Source organism: Stenella coeruleoalba (assembly GCF_951394435.1).
Source record: "Stenella coeruleoalba genome assembly, chromosome: 3".
NCBI classification, from domain to species: Eukaryota; Metazoa; Chordata; class Mammalia; order Artiodactyla; family Delphinidae; genus Stenella; species Stenella coeruleoalba.
In genome coordinates, this window is record NC_137148.1 from 128,420,542 (window position 1) to 128,445,803 (window position 25,262).

Consider the following 25,262-nt stretch of genomic DNA (forward strand, 5'->3'; position numbering starts at 1 on the left):
CAGAGGTCACAGAACTGCTTACATGAAATATACCAAGGAAAGAGTTTAAATAAATATAGAACCACACACTTCAAAAACTGGAAACAAATTCAGATCTCCTTGAGTGACCTAATTTCACAGACAGACTTGGGCACAGAGAAGAGAAATAAATTTCCTAAGATCACCCAGGTCACAGAGTGACTAATGCTGGGATCAGGAGCTCAGAGTCCACCATGTTTCCCATATTGCTACATTACTTACCTTGAAATCTACACAGCTCCTTCCTGGGGAAGGAAAGAGGAACCACATGGGTCCTGATTCCCAGCTCTGTGCTGAGAACTCAAAATATAGAACCAAGCTAGTTCAGATTAAAGAAAGGCTCAAACATCTTTCCCCTTTTTCTCTTTTAAGAAGTCTAAGTTTAGAGAGCTATCTTTAGCTAAGTCTTGGTTGACAAGTAGAACTGAACGAAAAATTATAGGGCACAAAGTCTCTGCAGTTCTCAAGGAAAAATATGACAAAGGAAGGAGAACAAAAAAAAATGGTGTGCACCAATTTTAATCAGAAACAGAAGCAACAGTATCTACAGCAAAAACCAACAGTAATTGGAATCTGAATGTGTGCCAGACACAGCACTAGGTACGTTGCATGCATTATCTCATTTAATCTTCACAAGATTCCTGTAAAGTAGGATCCTCATTTTATGGATAAGGAAACTGAGGTAAAGAGGTTATATAAATTTTCTAGAGATAAACAACTTTTAAGGGATAAAGTCAGAATTTGAACAATGGTCTGTGTGAGTCAGAAAATCCTCCTTTCTCACTTTGCTATGGCATGAGAAGAACCTAATTCAAAAATAAAGTAAATTCAAAAAGAGAAGGAAATTCAAAAATTTAATAAATGTGTCTCTTTTGTTCAGGTTTTGTTTTGAGCCTCTTTTTTAGATTTTTATTCTTTTTTTTTAACTTTTCCATAACAGGGAAACTAAGTTTCTGTTTCCAATGATCAAAAGAATCTTGACCAATACAAGCAGTACAGTACCTCACCCTGTAGGTCAGAAGTCACAACTAATAAATGCAGAACAGCAAGACTGATGGTCTGGAGCACAAAGGTGGCTCTGATCCAGGACTTCTCACCCCATATATTCACCACACGCATTCATTGCTCTTGGTCGTATTTTAACCACCAAGAAAGGACAGTACTTCTTCCTTATTTGGGTCCTACTTCTTCATGTGCCCTGTTTGTATTTTACATAATTATAAAACAAGATAACTTTTTAAAATTTCCAGAATGAAGGGCAAAAAGAAAATGAATGAATTCAATTACATATCAAATGCACATAACTGCAGAGAGAAGAATTATTTCAAGTGATTTTTGAAGGACAGTAATTTAGAAGTACTGATACTTCCTTTTGGGGGGATATATCCTAAAGACAGAGGTAACTGCAAAGAAGTTTTAGCAGCTTTTGGTTATCATATTATTAGTGAAAATACTATTGACAATGTACTTCTGATATAATATAAATAAAGTATAGGACAGAGCAAAAAATCTAGATTCGTCATTAGAAAACAAGAATTTCAACGTAAGAGAAATGTGATATAAATATAAAATCAAAGAAAGTCCTGTAATCATAAATTTCAATTGGAAATAATAGTATATATTCAAGAAGTATGTTTTCTTTCTTCTTTCATTTTATTTTCACTGCTTATTTCCTAGCTCTGTCCACTGAGAAGAACTATAAATGATACACTAAGCTGGTAGCAGTGAAAACCCTGGGTATCCACCTTATGGTCTCCAAATATAATTTCCTAATTTAAAGGGACCAGGAATTTTTGAGAAAGGCTGATTTGAGTTTTGAGACAAGAAATGCATAAGAGGACCCTAGAATTTTGTCATATCAGGCATCAAAGGAGTTATCCATTACTACTAGTGTCACGTCAAAGACTCAGGAGCCAGGTTGAATAGGCGCAACTAGGAGTGTTATGGGGCTTTATTCATAAGAATAATAACTGCAATGGCTTAAACATATCTAATAATTTTATAAACATATCTAATAAATGTATAATTCATAATAAAGACAAATAACAGCATGTGGGAAAATGTATTGGTCAACCTTACCTTATGATAGAAAACAGAGTTTATCAGTTTGAAAGCTGGGAAGTAAAGGAAATGAATCATGTATTTATCCTGCCTTTCTTAAATGAACAGTAACTTGGGATAGTCCATGAATGGAAGTTTCCAGCCAACCACTTTCAGTTCAACCACTGATAAAATCAACAAACAAATAAAATAGCTATTATGTGCCATCTGATGGATCTATACATTCCACTTTTGAAAATTCTTGCCAAAAGAAAAACCACCGATATAATTCCCAAATTACAGAAAATTTGGTGAGAGAAAAATATGAAATCAGAAGAATCAAGAATATAGGAAATTCTATAAAAAATAAAATTGTTTCTTTAACAAATACATTAGAAGAAAAAAGTAAGAGATGGAAGGAGAACTTAAAGATTAAGGAACTTAAAAGACATATCAACCAATTAAAATGTATAGACCTAAGTTTTATTTTTGGAACCATTTGTGAAAAACAGAAAAGACAGAGACACAAGGACATAGAGCTCCTGAGACAATTGAGAAACTGTCAACTACTTTAATAATTATTGTTTGTATCTACTTAAATGTGATAATATTGTAGTAATTATACATTTTTAAAAGAATATTTTTAGAGATATATGCTGGTATATTTATGAATGAAATGACATGACAGGGTTTGATTAAAAATCACTCAATATGGGGTATACATATGAAACAAGATTGGCTATGAGCTGTCTCATAAAAAACAATTTGAGAATTGTTTTCTTTTTTTCATTATCTAAAATAAGCACCAAGATTCTGTGATCTTTCTATCTCTGTTAGAATGCCCCTGTGAATCATCTCGGTCTGATGCTTTATTTGTGAGGCAAAGGAGTGATGTGGTTTTAAGTGTACACCTTTCGAGGCTAGACAGGAATTTGATTTGGTCCTGCTACTTCCAACTTAAACTTACCTAGCTTCAGTTCAAGAGTAAAATGAACATAATAATGCCTAGAACCCAGGCTCTAACGTCCCATCATCTAGAACATTTACACATGATGTTTCTTCTGTCTAGATTTCTATTCCATCTCCTTTTGGCCTAGTTAATTCCTACTGATCCTTCCTATGTCAATGCCATCATCATTTCTTGAGGAAATCCATCCCTTTTCCTTCCTAGCCAGGTCAAATTCCTTTACTACCTGTTCCTGTATATTATACACTCCTCCTTTGTAGCTCTGATTACAATTGCAAGTTGACATTCGTTAGTTGATATTTGTTTCACATCTACGCTCCCCATTAGACTCTAAGCTCCATGACATCAAGGAAAAGTGCCTGTGTTCAGCATTGATTCTCCGTGACAGCTAATATGATACGTTTACACAAATATTACTTGAATAGCTAAATGAATCAGCAAATCAATCAAGTGCTTAGCACAGTACCTGACTCAGAGCCAGGACTCAGTAAACACTGTTTGTTAATGTCACCTCCACTGTTATTGTTTTCTGGTATTAGACTCCTATAGTAGCTGAGAAGAAAGGGACAGGGAGGTTAAGAAAAATATAGGGTGTTAAATGTAGGGTATCAAATATAGGGTGATAAGATTTAGAGCAGTTCTCCAAGCTTAGTAGAAAACAAGAAATTTATGTGGTAGCTGAACAGAAACCCAACTGTACAACCTGTTCATTTTGGACCTGTGGTTTAGAAGGTCTCTTGCCCGACACACGTATACTGAGTCTATCTATGTTCTATGACATTCTCAAAATCCAAGCTTCCCTGGTCAGGAGTTTAGGCAGAATGGGGTTGGAAAAGGTAGAGGGTTCATTCTTCACCTTACTTTCTGAGTGTTGAGAAGTACAGTTTCCTCTAAGTTTTCAATGTGTGTGTTGAGTTGATTCTCACTGCGTTGAGCTCAGTTGGTATAGAAGCAATGACATGTCATCAGAACATGCTGATCGCAAAAGAACAAAAGGTTAGGCTTCTGGTTTCAAAAGTCTTGTGATATGAAAGTATGTAAAAGGAACAGATTGATCCAGTTTTGTCATGATTATTCATTTGCTAAATTTCACCCCCTGCTTTTTGAGACAGAGCGAATAAAAAATAATGAATGTCAGTTCTGTAGGCTGCTGAGAAAGGGACTACAAAGTATCCTTATCCCATTTGCTAAAAGTTTGTTTTAATTCTGCAAGCTGGAGATGACGTGTAAATGTTTTATAAAACATCTAAGGCAGCGTTCTTAAATTTTGCAGGTTATAGTTCTCTCTGAGATTCCAAAGATAAAAGCAGATCCTTCTCTGAAAAATTCTAATACAAACACCAAGTTTCCACAATCTGCTTCAGGATGTTCATGGAGTTCTTGGAGCTTAAACAGAGATCCTAGGGCAGGAACAACTGCTGTGGCGCTAGGACCATGTGAGTGTGTTCCATAGATTAAACCTAGCTTTCCACAATGTGATGGCTTCTCATATTTGCTAAATCTACCAATTAATGGTCAATGTTCATTGAGAAACAAACAAAAACAACCATAGGAAAAAACACCTAAACATACTACTGAGTTAATAATTATATCATTTGGATTAAATTGATCATTTCAATTCCTTACAACAGTAAAAACAAGCTGTATCTATATGTATCATTACAAGTTTCAAAATCATTCAGGTAAAAAAAAAACATGACTTATTGATACATACGGTTAATGTTATTTATATTAAATGCAAAATATATGTATATATATTTTGTGGATAAATAAATAGGTAGCAGAAAAATAATAAAATATTCATAGAAATTGTAAACACCCAAATTCATGATAATGTTTATTTCTGGGCAGAGTTGGAGGGAAATGAATATAGGTAGAATATAGGGGATTTTAACTGTAATGTTTTCTTCATAAAAAAGGGAGAGAGAACTGGAGCAGATACAATTTTAAAACTTGAAAAATATGAACTGGTGAGTACATAGTGGTTCATTATGTTATTCTTCCTTATCGTCCATACAAGTATATCAAAATAAAGATTTGAAAAATGAAAATAACACACTGCCTAGCTCACAGGAATGTCATTAAAAACAAACAAACATTTAAGCGAAAGTGCTTTGGAAAATGCAAATGCCACGCAAAGGTCACACAGGTGTGTCCTCCACCTAAATTCAATTCATCTCATTAAAATTCAACCCAACAAATATTGACTAAGCACGGCTAAGATTTCATCAGACACAAGGACCAAATTAATATAATAGTCACAGACTCCAGATTCTGTGGGGTCTTGCTATTCATCTTGTTCAGCAGTTTTCAAAGGGGGACATAAATAGGGGTAAAGGCAATGTTTAATTTGTCAGACCTTTGGGCACTCATCATACTTCAACCAGAAGAACATTCTTTATGTTATGTGTATTTTGTGAAATAATTCATTGGTAATGTTGATTCAATGCTAAAAATTTACTGAAAACTATTGATCTGATCTTATCATTTCTCTAGGACTCCAGTACTAAGATGGAAACTTGTCACTTCTGCTACTGACATTTCATTTCTTCTTATGCCCCCAGAGACTCGATTTTGTTTCTTGTAATACACTTCACACATCAGATACTGTCTGCTGAGATAGCAGTGAAGACACTTCTGGTCAGGAGTAGGAAATCTTATCCAGACCATGATGAAGGTCACGGAACTCACACTTCAACTCTGAGCCAGTGCTGAGACTTCAACATGAACACTTGACAGAGAGGGGTTCTTACTTTCGTTAAACTCAGAACTGATACCATACCATGTAAATCTGACTCTCCTTGAAGCCATCTTGCCAGTATGAGGGACCAGGACTTACCTGGGATGATGAAGCTGACAGATGAAGACAAATGGATCTATCATAGAAGATAATAGAGTCTAGACATACATAGACACTGGGTCCTAATGATACTGCTTGAGCCCCTGGATTCTGCTGGGACTATACTATTCTGTCACCTGAAACAATATATTCTCTCTTTCCATTAAATAGACTGAAGAGTTTTAATATGTTGTTATTTTTCACTTGAAACTGAAAGATGTCCAAATCAAGTGGCTCTCAATGTTGCCATACCCCCAATTACTCCAAGTGATGGGACCTTACTGCTATATGTGAGTTCCATCCTTGGGCTGACTTTAGAAAGTTCTTATGTTTAGCTAAGATTTGTTTCCTAGTCTATACCCATTTTTCCTATGCTTTCATTTGGAATCAGATGGAATATGTCTTATTCTTCATGTAGGAATGTAGATATTGGGATATAATACCACCCCTTCTTCTTCACCCATTCTCTACCTACCCCCTGCCCAGAGTTCCTTACACACTGAGACTTCAAACCTAAACTTTAAGCTTTTCTAATCCATAAAATATTTTAATACAGGAATCTCAAAATCACACTATTTATTACTGTGAATAATTGTTCGATTAAATTATCTTTAGGTGTCTAGGCACAAGTTGAACTTTCTTCTTCTTTATTTTAAACTTCTGAAGCTGCTTATAAAATGTAAACACTTGAATGGAAAATGATTAATACATTCCATTTATACAGAATAGTGGAAGCCCGCATATCCCAAAGCGACATGGAGGCAGCCGCCAAACCTACTCACTTCACTTTTCATGGAATGGGAACAGCTGCTGAGTGTCTCATAAACCTCTAGGGCAACACATAAAGAAACTGCAAGGGAAACCCTTTCAAAGCAGGAAGTATATGTTCCTAAATCCTTGAAAAATAATTTTAAACAGTGGTAAAACTGGCAAGATGTTAAAATTTACATAGGGGTTCCAGAGAAGACAAGAGATTTTCCCAAAGTCAGAAAGAGATAGCAATGGATCTCAGGTCTTCAGACCTTCGCATTCTTTCTGTTTGGATGCCAATTTCACACAACAGCATTTGATTAATTATCAAACAGATTGGTTAGATGGAAAGTGCCCTGGATTTGGAAGAAAGAGAGAATCATAACCAAGTGTTCCAAAAAGATTAGAAGTGGACTTGATAGGCAATTTGTGAGCTTGGCCAATGGCTGAGATTTAGCAAGGAATTTCATCTCCATTCTGCCTAAATTCCTAATCTAAATGTAATCTAATTTAAAAGAAATTCTATGAACCAAAGGAAATTTTATCAGAGTCAAGGTGCTCCAGTATTCACGCAGATATGTATTTACCAAACATTTTTGAGTACCATCGACAAGGCACTGTGATGAATGCATTGTACGTGTCGTGGAGGCAGAGGGTGTGGCAGCAGGTGAGAAATAGATGATGCCTGCTCTCAAGACATTTACAAACTCTGAGGAAGTCCCTATGATAAGTATATTTCCTTGTTAACTAACAATAAATGTAGTGTTACGTTCACTTCGTCCTCTCTACCTCATGGGGAACTCTCTTTGTCTCAGAGTAGACCACACTGACCTTAACGGGTAAATAAACGTTTGGATGAAACCTTGAGAGTCTTCAATTGTGACCTTAAGTGCCCTCTCTTAAGGCACTTTATTTTTTATTTTTTCAAAGACTACTTTTATTTTTTCAAAGACTACCCATCTTCAAAATCTATGCTAATTCTGTGCTCATCTCCAAACTTTCTTTGAAGTCTCCTGCACGGACATTAACCATTCATATGCTGCCTAATGTAGTTACTTAACTGCTTTCTATGTTAGGGCTTAGTTCCCCGGCTGGATTGAGCACCTGGACATTAAATGCTTTACATTTTCCTCAGTTCCTTGAACAGCTCAATTAAAGTGTTTCCTGTGCTTCAAATGAATAAATGAGCTAATGCCACTTCCCTTTGATCCTCCATGGCCAGCCAAGACTACTCTAGAAAACTTTTCCTGCCAGCTGTCTAAACCCAGTCATGCTTAAGTTACTAGAAAAATGTATCTTCAGGACAAGCACTGATTTTTATTTTAATTGTACCACACTTTTCCTAAATGAGGAAAACTCCTTGGTTCACCTACTTCATCCACTAACTAGCCTGTGGGATGTGTGTGGAGGAATGGAATTTGGTGATAAGAAATAATTAAAATCAAATTAGAATGGTATAAGATTATCACTGAAGCACAAAATAATCCAGAGAAGTCTAAACTAATAGAAGTTCAGCCATTGAAAACTACAATCAACTTGTCAATGAACTTACTGGAAAAATGCAAGAAATTCCAAAAATCTGGTGTGTGGAGGGAATGTGAGAGATTTTTCAATGTTGTCAACGAATGTGTGGAGTCCATTGTTTAAAAAATACAAATCTAGAGCTCAGTCAATTCTAGAAGTGACAGTCTAAGTAGCTGAGGAGGAAGAAGAGGACTAAACTTTAATGATCCTTAATGGGACCTTGGTAGGCTACTAGGAAGATTGATCTATCTATCATCTATATATATAAAGATTTGTATATAGTAAGATTTATATATATATATCAAATATATTCATGTGTTTATTCATGATATGGCATGACTTCCAACCATAAAAACAAAAGAAAGAGCTTCCATGTCTGAATATATATCAAATATATTCATGTGTTTATTCATGATATGGCATGACTTCCAACCATAAAAACAAAAGAAAGAGCTTCCATGTCTGATCACTTAGGTCCCTTGGAATACCCTCTCAGCAGGTGAGGAACCGATGCTGAGAATCTCCTCTTAGGCAGAAGCAATTTTTAAAGACGACATCAGGCAAGATCAATGCTCAAGACCTGCCCTCAAAGGAACCACCTTAAGGGAGAATTTTTACCTTTTTGGTTCTCCTTAGTCTCCAACAAAAGTAACATATGTTAACTGAAATAGAGAAAGAGAGAGAACAATACAATAGGCCCACTTAAACCCAGTTCAAAGCTAAAGCACATCCAGAGGAATGCCAATTCAATTATTAAACGGCAGCATGTATTTGTTCTAAATGAGTGGCTGGAGCTTATGTAAGTGGCAGGTCTTTGCAGGTTCTCACCTGCTAGAAAGAACATCCTTGGCTATAAGGCGGTGCGCATTTCAATTCATTAGGAAAAAGAGAGTCAAGATAATGTGGTTTATCCGAAAGCTTGTAGCAAGCAAAATCCTCACCAGCTTTCTTTTCAATTTACAAATATTCTACATTCCTTTCTGCCTCTTAGCCTTTGTACATACTGATCATTCAATCAAAACTACTTTCCCTGCAAGTTGGATTACTATAGAGATCGTGCTTCAAACCTGAACAATTTTGATAGTGAAAGGTTATGCTAAAAATTACAACTCATATACTATTGAAATGATTATGGACCCTTAAATTGGTTTTACAATATTTATGGTCCTATTCCTAAACAAGTCTCAAAAATAAAAAATATAAAAGCAACATATCTTTGTACACAAACAAAATTTTAAAACTTTACATTGATTACTTAAAATATTAACAATAAAATGATCAGAAGAAGCTTTAATCAAGTACTTTAATCAGTTTCCTGGCCATATTTGTCTTTAAAAACATGTCACATTGTTTTCCTGAGGGACGTATGTTTTCCCCAATATTATGGCTTTGTTATCATTATTACTTTCTTCCTAAAATTAGCTGTAAACTTCTTCAACATTGCATTTTGTGTTTAATAACTTTGAAAAATTTGACAACTTCAAATGACTCTACAATTTTTTTTTAATTATAGTAATACTATAAGACCCATAAGGTGACTTTAATAAATACTCAAAATTTTCTGAAACCCAACTGAATTTGGGTAGCAAAGAGAAAAGGTGAGTATTGCCACACAGAAGGGTTTTTACAAAAATATGCTCAACCTCACTGTTGTTAAACAAATGTTGTGGTGTAATTATTCTAACTCTGCATGCATAAAAATGTTTGTAAATTTTGACAATTGCTGTGTCTATTTTGATTGGTAAAAAAACTGTATGTTGTTTAGAGGCAATTATATATGTGGATATCTCACAAATAGCACCAAGGACATTTCAGCTTCATAGATTTAATTTAGTAAGAACACTTAATTTACTAAGAATATAATATTATATCCTAGCAAAATGTGCATTCCTTTTACCACCGCAAAAATTATTTTCAATGATGAATTTTTAAATTGAATTTACATTAACAATCAAAATATGTCATATTTCACAACTGACAGGTGAAGTTTTAAAAATTTTACATTGATTCCATGAATTGGTTAGCAGTGAATCATGATTGGAATGAACTAATTTTATATTAGAAGCATCTGATGATAACAATGGAAAACAGGCATCATTAGCAACTTGAAAAGTCCTTTTTCTGCTAAACTGAGGCCTTATATTATCAGTGATTGTTTCATTTGCTGTGTATTCACAGAAAACTTAGAAATGAGAATGAAAAATATTAAATGAAGAAGAATATAAATTTGATTTTTGAATAGACATTTGTTAAATATGCAAATTCTTTGACCCTGATCCAGACCTACTTGAAGACGAAACTTTGGAGGTGGACCTCAGCGGTCTGTGTTTTAACAAGGCCCCCAGGATATTCAGATGCACATGCAAGTTTGAGAATGTCATCTCAATGAAAAATCAGTTTCACAGAGTGCTCTGCAAATGTACCTTCTGCAGTTAGAAGTGTTAAAACCATATTTTGGAGAAAGTCTTCATAAAACAACCACTGAGTCCAGAAATAGACCCACACATATATTTTTAATTGATTTTTCAACAAAGGCGCCAAGGCAACTCAAGAGAGAAAGGATAAGCTCTCAATAAATGGTGCCATGTGCAAAACAAAACATAAACAAAGAAACCTCAATCCAAATCTCACACCATATACAAAAGCTAACTCAAAATTGATCATAGATCTAAAAATAAGTGCTAATAACCCTTCTAGAATAAAAAAGAATAGGAGAAAATCTTTGTGACACATGGTGTGGAAAAGACTTTTAAGCAAGACACGAACAGAACAATAAAAGATATCAATAAATTAAATTTCATCAAAATTTAAAACTGTGCTCCTCATAAGACTGTGAAGAAAAAGAAGAGGCAATCCACAGCCAGGGGAAAATATTTTGCAAGACTCATCTCTTAAAATAAAATAAAATAAATAAAATAAAACAAAACAACAAAAAACCTTTGCTTTGTTTTAATATTTTTGTTTTTTATAAATATCTTCACCTAGAAATAAAATATTGGTCAAAATTTGAACAAACACTTCACCAAAGAAGATATAAAGATGGCAAATAACCATATGAAAAGATGCTTATCATCTTTGTCTTTAAGGAAATGCAAATTAAAAAAGCGGGACAGTACCGCACACCCATTAGAATGGCTAAAATTTAAAAAACGGACTATATCAAATGTTGGCAAAGACAGGAATGGGAAGTCTCATACATTAGATTGTAAAATGGTACAATCTCTTTGCAAAAGTTTGTGATTTTCTTAAACATATTCTACCATACAACACAATCACTCCACTACTACGTATTTACCCAAGAGAAACAAAAACACATGTTTACCCAAAGACTTGTACCCAAATGTTCATAACAGCTTTTTTGTTATAGCCAAAACCTGGAAACAACTCACATGTTCATCTACAAAGAATGGGTAAAAACCATTGTAGTATATCCATACAAAAGAATACTACCTAGCAATAAAAAGAAACAAATGATTGACACACACAACATGAATGAATTTCAAATAGTTACACATAGTGAGAGAAGCCAGATCCCCCTACATACCCATAAGAGTATATACTTGATGATTCTATTATACAATTCTCTTGAAAATGAAAATAGACCTATAGTGACAGAAAGTAGATCAATGGTTTTCTTGGGACAAAGTGAGAATGGGTGGTGGCAAAAGTGCTGAAGAAAACTTCTGGGAAGATGAATATATTCATTATCTTGTTCGTGGTGATATTTTCACAAGTGTACACATATATCAAAACTCATCATGTTAAACACTTTAAATACGTACAGTTTATTGCATTATTGGGTCAATGGCAAAATATGAGTAGCAAGTGTATTAGCATTACATCTACGTTAAATTTCCTGATTTGAAGAACTGTACTGTGGTTATATGTAAGAGAATATTCTTGTTCTTAGGAATACACACTTAAGTGTGTGAAGTGCTAAAAGGGCAATATGTCAGCAACTTATTTTCAAGTGGTCCAAAAACAAAATTACAGGGAGACTGGGAGGGGAGAGGGAGAGGTGGAAAGATCTGCAGAGCAAAATGGAAATAAGAGTACTTTGTAATATTCTGACCACCTTTCTGTGAGTCTGCAATTTTATCAAAAAAAAAGTGACAAAAATCAGACAAATGAAAGAAAACAAAGGGTGCCCACCTCTGCACCCTCTGCTTTCCCAGAGCCCCCTGTTCACACCTCCATGCACAGGGTACTGAGCCCCCGCTGTGCCCTGAAGTCACTATGCTCTTTGTGGTTCATACACAACTACCCGGAATGTGTGGACCCCATTTCACTTGGGTGATTCCTACTCCTTTCAAATTCATGGCAGGTTTTCTATCCTCTGTGGAACTTTCCCTGGTGGTCCCCAGCCCACCTCCCTTGCCATGAGTGCCCCTCCTATAGCACCTTCTGTGCATTCCTCTGTCACAGTTCTGACCACACTATCCTACTGTCCATCTCCTCCACTGAACAGTGAGGGCTTTTTGTTATCGTCCTTCAAACCCCCAGTCTCTCACAAAAAAGGCAAACTGTCAAAAAATGATGAATTGATGGTTGAATAAATGCCTTCCTTTAAGTATTAGCATCCAACACTGTATATATTTTAGTAGATCTTTTAAGAATGGGAAAAGGAGATTGCTGAATTAACTTATTTCTATGATTTTTCTTTCAGGATATATTTATCAGAGCATATATTACATGTACTTCACTGTATAGATGATAATAGAACCCTTAAAAATTGCTATCTTCTGACACAAATAGTTATTTTTCCTCTTCCCGTTTCTAGGGAGACTAAGTCCTAACAACTGAGCAGCATTTGTTGAGTGAGCACACATCATCTTTCTGCAAACACCCTCATACTGAAGCATGTATTAATGATGGGTATGGCTGGGCTGTGGTGGACTTGAATTACTCTGCAAAAGAAAACAAGGATACAGGAGGAGGATCTGGGAGGAGGACAGGGCTAATGGCTGCCCATGGGGAAGTGTGGGAGGGAAGTGAGAGACCCAGAGACACAGAAACTAAAAAGAGAATAATGGGGAAGAAGAGACATTCTGGTATATGGTAGGCATTTAAGAAACATCTCCTTAATAAATCATGAAAGTGTGATGTATACTTGGGAAGTGAAATTCTGTGTACTATAAAATCCTTTTATCTTTGAACAAAACCTTCAGAAAGATAACTAGTTTCATTAATGTCTAACAGAGCAGACTGAGGGTAGGAAGATGGACAGACTTGTTGAGCAAGTGCGAGGCTGGCAGGAGAGCAAACAGGATGCCCATGGGAGCCTTCTCCTTGCTCCATTTGAGGTGCGTGACATGGGCACTCAGTGAACAGCACAGAGTGCCGCTAGGATGAAAAATCGATTCCTCTTTTCTCAAAGTTCTAAGTAATGAACCGTCAGAATTTCATGCAAGCAGAATTCAATTCACATACTTAATACCTTCCTCAACTACTAATTTAATTAGGACACTCAGCACATTGCCATCAACGTACCCAAAGCTGGTGGAGTGGCTTGGATACTATGGGGAAGTCAGGATTGCAACACAGACATGTTTTGCATCTTTAGGGACCTACAGTTGAAAGGGAAAACAAACAAAAACAAAAACTGTTTCTCCCATCATTCTCACTCTCAAGCAATTTGGAAAAGCTGCCCTCCTCCTAAGAAATTCAGACCACCAACTAACTGATTTTTCCAGTGGCCAGAACAACTATATCCATTTTCAAACATATATTTCATATTTCTCTAGAGCATACTTTTTACCCTTAATTCAGCAGAGAATCTATTAATCGTGAGCTTTTATCTTCATAAAACCAGTCTTGGTTATGTGTTGTTATGTTCAATTAGGTTAAGTAAGGAACTAACATTAGTTGTTAGTATATTTAAAGGTTCAGTCTGGTAAGTAACTAACACAAATACAAGTTCCACTCCTCGATAGCTTGCCAACAGCAGACATGACTAATCAATTACTGCACTTTTCCCCTGCATATCTCCAGGACACGTTAATTACCTGAGTCCATCCTTATCTTTCTTTACTAGTCTCATTTGACACCCTAAGATTGACCACTTTTACCAAACAATATAGTTCCTCAAATCCCTCCCTTGATGCCACGTCTGGACTCTCCTACTCCTCTTTTATCATTCTCCACTAAACCTAGAAATCATTTGATTTTTGCTGATACTTAACACAAACTTCACAAGCCTAGTTAGTAGAAAAAAATCAATATATTGTCAGAGCTCCAAATTAGCAGCATGTACTATAAACTCTTTCTTTTTCCTTACCATACCCCCCCCCCATCACACTCCCCCATTATCCTTCCCTCTAACTCTTTCTCCAGGGATGCTCTTCTCCTGAAAGCTTAAATGTGGGCAATTACTTTAACCAGAGCAAGCCAAGAGTGAAGAAATCACCTCTGCTGTTTGCCCTCACTCCTCAGGCTGCATGTTAATTATGGCTGTCAGAGGCTACTAGTAAAGGAATTGGGTAGGGAGCCCTGGGACTGGATGATTGGGTTAGTTGAGCTCTGCTACTTCTTCCTACCACCCAGGATGAAAAGGGTGATGAATTTGATAGATTTTAAGGCAGGCCAACTATGCAGGGTGGCGATTCAGTAAAACAGGAGTAGAGGCTTTTTAGTCATATAAACCTGGGTTCCAATGTGACCTCTGCCACCCTCTGGTCCAAGGACATTGGCCAATTCTGCCTTTTCTACACAAGGGTATTAGTAATTACTTCTCACTGCACTGGTGCCACATTAAATGGGATAATGAAAGTAGAGTTATCAGAACATTGTTTGGAACGAAGTAATCATATAATAAATTCTTATCAAATTCTATCAACATGCAATACCAAAAAAAGAGATGACAAGTTTCTCTTGGTGACCAAGAGTGTCAAAGACACTGGACACGTTAGGAGAATTACAGTGGTTCCCAAATATTCTTATGTGATGTAATAAAGGTAAGTGCTTAACACATAGCTCACACTCAGTAAATTACCTATTTTCTCAATTCTATAATACTAATTTTTATAAATTTTTACTCTTTCTGAAATTAGGATGAGCCTTAAAATTGATGCATGCATTTAACGTGATACCTACAACTATTTTCTCTTGAAAACTTGTATTGAAATCAACAGGGTGTCTTATAATCAATAGTGTTTTAATTACATAATGAAATAAAATAGTATTATTAAAAATGCTTCATCTCCTTTAAGAAATGACCAGATCTGTACTCTCAGAAGTCTGAAAGACCTAGCTGACAGTCTGAAGTGTCACCAAACTTTCCCTTTGAAGTTTTACTATGTCCTTGAGTCTCTCACCTTGATTCTTTACTGCCATCCCTATCTTCTAACTACTATTTTCTGATTACTTGCTATGTTCCAAGTACAGTGCAAAATGCCTTATAAATATTTTATTTTACTGCATACAGCCCTAAGGTGAAATGAAACAGGAGGATATTGAGGCTTTAATGAGAAAACTGAGGCGCAGACAAGTAAACATGGCTCTAGTTCACAGGAGCTGATATATGGGTCAAGTTCAGGTGTGACTCCAAAGCTGTGATTCTCAACCATGACTGGAGTTCCTTGATTATAAGGAAACGACTTCAACATGCAAAGCAATAATCCAGTTCCCATAGGAATAACCTCAGAGTTAGAGCCTAAGGGAAAGCAGAGGAGGGGGTTATCCAAGTAGCACCAGGGAAATAAAATTATCAGAATCAAACTGCATACTGTGTGCCTTCAGGGGTATTTTTGTATCAGTTCACAGTATATATTTTGAAGATGTACTTTAAGTACAGTGGAAAATAATGTGCAAGGGAAAACAAGATTGATATTGTAAAGAATATATTTAATATGTTTATTCCCTATATTTTTGCATTTTAAAAATAATAATTTAATAAAGTCTATAGTGGGAAATATTTTGTTGGGACTACAATTCAAAATGTGACCGTTTCATCTTTTAAACAATGTGGTTGTGAAAATTGCTGGGGTAAAAACTGTAAATAATAAAGGTGTTAGGATACAGAAAAAAGAAAAACGAACAAACCTAACAAAGGTAGACTAAGGAAACAATAATTGACCAGTATTCCTATGTTACGTTAAGTTTAAGTCACTTATCTGTTGCATCCATAAAATATCCTCAACCACACATACTTTATTCAGTTAATGCGTAGAACAGCCCTGAGTTTCCATTTGCCTAAGACGGCCCTGGCTGATGCTGATGTCCCAAAGCAATTGTCAATACCCTCAAAATTGTCCCAATTTAGATGATAAATCATATGGTCACCCTAAGAATACTCAAGAACCTTAAATTTTATTCTAACCCTGCCTATTATAAATCATAAAATATTTTTTAATCATCAGATTCTTCTATAAGGCAATTTACCCATGTGAAATAGTAGAAATATTTATTATAGCTCACTCAAAAACACAAAAGAAAAGTAGCACCACAGAGTTGCAGAAGCTTAGAAGGTAAGTATAAGTTTATGTCTACCTCTCTCTACCAGAGCTCCTCTCTGTGAGAGTGCCTGCTTGTTTGACCCACAAAAATGTATTACAACCGTAACTTGCCACTGCACCAGGCTTCTTGGAAAGAGAATGGGGGGGGGCTATAACTTATAAGGAGAGATGAGGCCTACAAGTTGTTTATCAGCAAAATATCTCTCATCAGAAGCATGTCTGGCCAGCCACAATTTCTAAAATTTTTACAACTAAATAATTACTTTGGACAAAGTCAATTTTTTCCTCTAGGTCCAGGTGTGGCCTAGTCAGAGTTTTCAACAGTTTTTATTAGGCACTCAACATTCCTTTCTCCTTTATTTATTCTTTATAGAACTCTACATATGTTCAGGTTGCTAAACTTTTCAAATATGACTCAAGGAAAGATGACCTTATCATCTAATCCAGGTACAGATTTTGACTGGTCCAATCCAGCAGCCCATGGTTTTTTCTGGATGACTTATAGGGTTCAGAAGTGACCTCATTTGGTCTAAATGGAACATCTCGGTCTATGCTTGTTTGACTGGCTTCAATCTCAGTCTGTGTGTGTGTGTGTCTGTCTCTTTTCTACAGAAAGTAAACAACGAACCACATAAGTCACAAATATCAGAAGTCACACTGTCACCTCAAAGTAATCAGCATCACAATAAAATGAATACTGAGGAAGGTAGAATAGAGACATGGAAAAAACTGGATCCATGGTAACATTATTAAGCCTAACCCACCTCTGAATTTTCAGTTATAGACATAATAAACATACTATATTTTCAGCAGCTTTGAATCAAAGATTTTGTTACTTGCATCCAAAAGCATGCCTGTGGATCCAGTGCTTGGGGAGGCATAAACAACTGATCAGAGCCAACATGGAAAAGGAAACTGTCTCAGTAAATGGCAGCAACGTCAATCCAAATGGTCAAGCCCCAAATCTAGAAGTTATCTTTGGCTTTTTAAAAATTATTTTTCACTTCAAATCTGTTAGAAACTTGTGTCTATTTGCCTCCAACATATTCTGCATTCTATCTACTTTCCTTGAACTACTTTCCTTGAACAGCACAAGTATCCTGCAATTTGTTCCTGGGACATTACCATATGCACATAAATGGTCTCCCACTACCAATAATAACACACTCCAATTATTCTCATCTATGCCACTAAGATAATTTCAAAACCTTTTCATGGCTTCCCATCACACTTGGAATAAAAGCTGTATTTTTTAAAAAATCAGGACACACAGATTCTCGCATGGCCTGCCACCCACCTCTGCAACCTCTTCTCTTTTCCCAACACTTGTTCCATCGCAGCCATCTGGCCTCTTCACTGGTTTGCTTGCATTTTTTCCTGCCCTAGTACCTCTACACTTTCTTCTCTACCTCAAATGCTTTTTCTATGGCTTTACATAGCTAAATCCTTCTCATCCTCCAAGTGTCAGCTTAAATATTATCTCCATAAAGGAACATTTCTTGACCCCTTCATGTTTCAGCCCATGATTCTACCCCACTGTGTTAAATACCGATCACATCATCCCAGGTATTTCCTTTATTGCACTTGTCAAAACCTAGTTCTATTTTGTTGTTTGTTCATATGCTTTTGTTTGCTTGTTTCCGTCTGTTTCTCAAGGAGATCAGCTCCATGAGAGAGGAATCTTAGTGGTTCCATCTGTCTACCTAAGACACTGACTTAGAAGGTAACTGGTTATAGCAGGTTTAGAACCTGGCTGTAAATTCTTTGATACTCTTTCCACTGAGAGGTGGGATCTATGCTACTTGCTCTTCAATCTGGGAAAGGTTTAATAAATATGATACAGTGGAAGTGATGCTTTGTGACTTTCAAGAGTAAGTCATGAAAGTCCCATGCAGCTTCTGCCTTGTTTGCTGGGAACGCTCACACATGGATCCCTGAGCTGCTATGTAAAAGTTCATTAGTCATGGACTACCACGCTGGAGGGGCCACACATAGGTGCGTTGGTAGCTGATCCCTTTCTTTAGCCATCCCAATCCAGGATCCAGGTATGTGAGTAAAGAATCTATGCTCATTCAAGCCATTCCAGGTGAAGCCCTGGAAATCACAAAATCATAGAGCAGAGAAAAGCTGTCCTGGTGGTGCCTGTTCTGATTTCTGTTGTGTGTAATCAATAAGCATAAGAAAATGATTGTTTTATGCCACTAACATTTTAGGATGTCTTCTAATGTAAGGATGTTTTCTAATGTAAAAATAGGTATCTGGAACAAAGGCCCTCCAAATTTTGAAAAATATTTGTTGAATGAGGATGACCACCCACCTTGTGGGGACACTCGTCCAGAGACCTGGGTTCTAGTCCAAGCTCCATCACTAATATATTATCTAACCTTAGGAAAATCCTTCCCATCTACAGGTCTCAGGTTCCTCCCATGTGCATTGAGGTGATATGACTAGCTAAACTCTTAGGTCCTTTCCACTAAATTCTTAGTCTATAGATGAGAACTAAGGGTTTCAACAACAATTAAAAAATGTAAATAGCCAGGAATTAGGGGCTCTCTCTTCTCTGGGCATTAAAGTGAGCTTAAATGATGTGATCCTTAGAGTTCTCAGCATGCTAGGGTGGAGGAAGGGATTTGACAAGGCAGTCATTTTCCTGTATCTTGGTATTCCCAAGGAAACCATGCCTTTGTCCCTAAAGCCGGATCATGTGGGTGGAAGGGCTCAGCAGACAGATGGGTTAACTAGGGGGGAGGAAGGGAGGGAGGGGCTGCAAATAAATGGCTTCTAAAGCCTTCTGTTTTCTAACTAAACCATTTTCCTTGTTTCTTTCCAAGATCCTGCAATGTCTCTACAGTACTGACTCCAGACCTCAGAGGATGGAACCATGGCAGCAGCAAAAATGTAGTAGGAAGACTGCTGGGTCTGCGGGCTACCCCTGAAAGCTGGAAAGCCTTGAGCAGTCACCACTCTAACCTTCTGCTGTGTAAGATGAGGATAATAACTCCTCTCTGCTCTTCTTCATTAGGAAATGGAGGTGCCTTTTCCCAGGGCACACAGAATATCAAACAAAAATAGGATAAGAACATGGGCCTCCCAATTTGCACTCCAGGGCCATGTTATAGCCCCAAGCTCCCAACCCCTCCCTTCATACAGCACTCAGCATAGGAATCAGGTTCTAAAGAAGAGGAAGCATGGACAGCCAGGTATGAGGGATATGAGCACATTTTTTTCCACCTTTGGAATTTCTGTGAGATTATTCACTGGGACTAGATCTTGGAGTATGATTAGGTGAGGATCTAGAGAATAAAAAAATAATTCCTGGGAAAGGTCATTCCCATGATGAGTAGGAGTAGGGAGGGTGGCGGTCTTAGCTTGTAGACTTATTAGCTGCTATGGTTCAGACCCACCTGAATATAGAAGAAGCACATTCTGGGAAGAAGAACTAAGAGTACTGGGGGGGGGGGCAGTTGAAGGGGCTATCATTTAAAAATTCATTAAGCAAACAGCTCAGCTTATACTATGTCACGTGTTGCTTTAGAGTTCCCTGACCTTCCTTCTGCTAAATTCAGATGTAGCCTCAGAATCTTTCTAATCCCAGAACAACAACAGCCATAGCCAATAGATTAGAGCTATTTTATGAGACCATTCAGACTTACTCACAGGGAGGAAGTGATTCTGAATATGGCCTGATGTTCAGGAATCAAATACGTTCCAATTGCAGCCCCCTGTAAAAACATAAGGACAGATATGTGTACAATAAGAGGTATCCAAGGTGGAAATATTTTAATATAGTTGCACAATGTGACAAAAAACCCAGGTTGCCATTTCTGTGGTTCAATGCCCCTTGTATTACAGTGCAATGCTTTTAGGAATTCTATCTAATAAGGATGCAATGGCCTATAGTTAGAACAGGCTACAATAGCTGTAAGAAACAAAATAAGTGGCAATAATTTCATATGGTATGATTCTGTTTCACGTCAACTGTTTGAATTTAAATGAATTTTATAGAGGGACTTAGTATAGAACATGCAAAAATATTTTTCTACTTAGCTAGCTAATCTATATCATTCCTTTAAGCATAAAAATGAAAAAAAAGTGATCTATAAAATAAAGTACTATAAACATAAGTGATTATTATCATTAGTAGTCTCAGTGTACCTTTAATATTCTGATTTCCTTTCAAAGCAAATAAACTGGTAGAAGATGGATGTTTATTGGGCCACCAAACAAGTATTCCACATTACCACTTTAGCTAAAATAAATTTAACTCTAATCAATCTTCTGTTCGGAGAGAATGGGGTTAGAAATCAGAATGCAAGTGAAAGAAAGACACCATCATGTAAAGAAAAAAAAATACTGCATTTGAAATGTAGTTTACTGCTTATGTGAGGAGTAGCCCAGCCATAATGAGGCAGGGAGAAAAAGAGGACACGGCAAATGTATGGTGGTAAACACTCAGGCCACCATCCCCTTCTCCCATACACAGTACAGACATTACAAATTAATCACAGAGCTCTTTTCTGCTAAGAACTGGTGTGATCTCAGAATTCTTCTCCAAAAATAATCCAAACTGCTACAATGGCCAACTGGACTTGACATATGAAATAAGATCAATTTGCAGAAAGTTGGGTGATAGTCACAGACTGGGAATTAAGATCCCTGTGTTCTAGTCCCAGTTTAGCCACTGATCTACTCTGTACTAAGGACTAATTTCTTCCCTTTCTAGGTATCAACTGCCCCATTAGTAAACTGAGGTCAAAACTTTCAATACTGCCTATGCTAGAATCACCAAACTTCCCTCCCTGCCACTCCCCCTGGAAGGGATCTTACAGATTAGCTAGGCTTGCCAAGCCACTGCAGGAAAGGATGTGGATGGCAGGGAATGTTTCCCTGCTACTTTTGTAAAGATATTTTAAATTCACAGTCAAATAAAAGTGGAATAATGTCATCTCAAATTATTACCAATTGTTTTCTTTTCTACTGTAGCTGGTTTAACTCTAGCCATTGCAGCACTGGTAGAGAGAATTCCTTGGGGATATCTCAGAAGGATGCAGTGGACCCTGAGCAAATCTGGAAGCCTGAGTTTTGCTCCTCACCAGCTGTGTAACTTTGTTGAAATAATTTCTTCTCTACGATGCTACCTGTTCCAAACATACCTATCCCTGTGTTCCATACTCTCAGCTCCTGAAAAGGACACTCGAGTGCCCCACAGAACCAATGAGCAACCATATTGTTTCTCTCTTGTGAATCTAAAATATGATTCACAGAAACCGAAGCCAATTCATGGAAGGCTTTTTGGTGAGAGGTTACAGAGACAGGATTTGGGCAGCAATGTTGCTTCATGTTCAAAACGAGTAGGGAGAGATAAATGTTCAAGGAAGCACAAAGCAGAGGCCATTTAAGAGATTGAGTTATTTGCCTAGGTTCCAACTGTATAGTTTGGAGGGTATTTTTGTTGTTTAATTAATTGATTTATTTATTTTTGGCTGCCTTGGGTCTTCATTGCTGCGCATGGCCTTTCTCTAGTTGCGGCGAGCGGGGGCTACTCTTCGTTGTGGTGTGCGGGCTGCTCACTGCAGTGGTTTCTCTTGTTGCAGAGCACGGGCTCCAGGTCCGTGGGCTTCAGTAGTTGTGGCACACAGGCTCAGTAGTTTTGGTGCACGGGCTTAGTTGCTCTGCGGCATGTGGGATCTTCCCGTACCAGGGCTTGAACCCATGTCCCCTGCATTGGCAGGCAGATTCTTAACCACTGCGGCACCAGGGAAGTCCCTGTATAGTTTTTATTTCTAGTTCAACTGAGGCTCTGAGGGGGTTCATTACCCATCGCTGGATTTGCTGAATTCTCTGCAACCTTACCACAAAGTGTCCTTTGTTTTAGCCTGCTCTTTGCAGCCTAATCGTGTTCTGTTTAATGAGGGAAGCAGGCTGGAGTGGCTGGGACTAAGAGATCTCTGAAGTCATGTTCATGAATCTATACTCATTTATTTCTATATGATGAATCCTATCTCTACCCTGAAGCTAACTCAATGTCAACCAACAAGTTTCCTGTGGGAACTTTCTCTGCCCACAGCCTCTTCCTTCTTGGCCATTCCTCTTTTTAGAGCATGTAATTGAGTGTTGTGTGAACCCTCACCTCAATGTCCATTATGAGGTTTCCTTTGGTCCCAGTGTTCCTAGCATCATCAGCTTCGTGTGTGCCTTCTTCTTTTATATCTCTGCTTCCCTATCCTAGACTCCTTTCCCCCCAAAATTTATCAATGCAAACTTAGACCTCAATGTATTCACAATGACCCCTAAAGACTGACACTTCTAAGAATCCCTTCTAATGTACTTATCTCAAGTAGTTTTCCAAAATTATTAAGGACAATGGCTCTGGGTTGGAGCCCTCACCTCCATCAATTACTGGACATGCAGCTGTGGAGACATTGTTTAATCTTTCTGAACCTCAGTTCCCTCATATTAAAATAAAGTTCTGGGCTTCCCTGGTGGCGCAGTGGTTAAGAGTCCACCTGCTGATGCAGGGGACACAGGTTTGTGCCCTGGTCCGGGAAGATCCCACATGCCGCAGAGCGGCTGGGCCCGTGAGCCATGGCCACTGAGCCTGCGCGTCCGGAGCCTGTGCTCCGCAACGGGAGAGGCCACAACAGTGAGAGGCCCGCGTATCGCAAAAAAATAAAAATAAAAAGTAAAGTTCTATCAGATCATGCATAAACTTACATAGCACAGTTCTTTGGATATAACAGTCAATAAATGTCATCACTGTTGCCATCATTACCATCACGATCCTTGGCTCAGCATGCCTTTGCCCTGCTTCTCATGCCTACTCCAGGTTACAACACAGCTCCATCACTGCCTCCCCTATGGAGCCTTCCTTGACCTTTCCTACTTCCTCCTTTATTAAAGTATTTGTAACATTTAACACACTGCAAAGCGATACTTTATACATATGTTTCTTGTATGTGTATTTCTCCCCACAAAAGTATTTGTGGGGAAAAACATACAAATAAAAATATGTGGACTTCCCTGGTGGCACAGTGGTTAAGAATCTGCCTGCCAGTGCAGGGGACATGGGTTCAAGTCCTGGTCCAGGAAGATCCCACATGCTGCGGAGCAACTAAGTCAGTGTGCCACAACTACTGAGCCTGCGCTCTAGAGCCCGTGAGCCACAACTACTGAGGCCTAGTGCCACAACTGCTGAAGCCCGCACTCCTAGAGCCCATGCTCCACAGCAAGAGAAACCACCGCAATGAGAAGCCCTCCCGCCACAAGAAAGAGTAACTCCTGCTTGCTGCAACTTGAGAAAGCCCGTGTGCAGCAACAAAGACCCAACACAGCCAAAAATAAATATAAATAAAATAAATAAAAATTTAAAATATGTACGTAAAATATCTTATACTTCATATGTATGAGCTGCGCTCCACAAATGTGAAATCTTTAAGAGCAAGAACTTGTTGTGCCTGGCACTTTTTTCTTTCTCATCCCCAAAACAATTCATCAACGTACTTTTGATTTTACTAACTAAATGTATCTCAAATCCATCTCTCTGGGCTCTTGACCTCTACTGAGATGAATAATTATGATGTTAATTAATGGTTATACAAGGGTTCCCAAATAGGTGCTCATATCCATTTACACAAAAGAAGTTAGGAGGATGGAAAGAGGTAAACTGCCTCAGGATCAAGGGATCCTGAGCTCACGGTTTACCAGCTTCAAAGCCTTCCATAGGAAAGCTTGTTCTGTTCTGTTTAAATAAAAGCTTGTTTATCCATTTCCTAGATGGATAACTCTATTTAATATATAACGCCCCCTTCTTATTCAGCTAAAGTCCATCTTTCAACAACTTATATAATTGCTAGTTCAAATTCTTAAACCATTCTGGATAAGTCTCATCCTTTGTCCTTCTGCTATCCCTTCAGACACTTGAAGTCAATGATCTTATCTCCATATATTCTTCCTTTGAACCTAAGCAACGCTGCCAGGTCTATCAGATTGCAGCAGAAATAATTAGACTGGCTGGGGAAGTGTAACAGGGAAATATTCCAGGCAAGGACAAAAAGAGTCAGTCTCTTCAGCAGGGAACATGGAGAGAGGTAAGTGTTACTTGATATGACAGAGGAATCTAAATGAAAGGCCATAGGACATCTAATTGCGTGTTCCTTGCTACCTGGTCGTGCTGCCTACCCGGAACGGGACACTAAATGAAATTAGCAGAGCCAAAAATTAGAGAAGATCAAAGGAAATCCTTCTCTACACAATGTGCAATTATCCACTACTGAAGAATATTATTGAGGCAAACTGAAGCAAAAAGAATTTGGAAAAGGATTAGGAGCTTATATGAATAAGAACAGCTTGTGCAGTTACTAGCAAGAACAATAATTACACGGCCAATCGGTCCCCTGGTGTCAAGGTACGCACTGAGCTCAAGCTGGGGCCAGAGAATGGACTGCCTATAGAATAGTACAGTAGTATCCAATATTCTAGGTGCACTATCCGATTTTCCTTTGACTAACTGTTCTGAAGCATCTAAGGGAAAACACTTCAGTTGGTAAAGCGTGAATTGCTTCAGGTTTGGCTTCTGCAATCTGGGTCAGGAATGGAAATGGCCTCTGAGAAATCTCCAAATCCTGAAACAACTTTTTAAAAATGCCAGAACGGGAAAGTGCACTAGCTGTCT

The 25,262-nt window shown here is 37.7% G+C and overlaps 1 long non-coding RNA gene across 1 annotated transcript in view; it reads right to left on the reverse strand.

Moving 5' to 3' along the window:
• LOC307184724 overlaps positions 1-25,262 on the reverse strand; it is a 565,756-nt gene that overhangs the window by 44,430 nt on the left and 496,064 nt on the right. The window contains exon 5 of the long non-coding RNA XR_013827813.1: positions 20,249-20,313. This is a non-coding gene — a long non-coding RNA (uncharacterized lncRNA). The remainder of the gene's footprint in view (positions 1-20,248; positions 20,314-25,262) is intronic.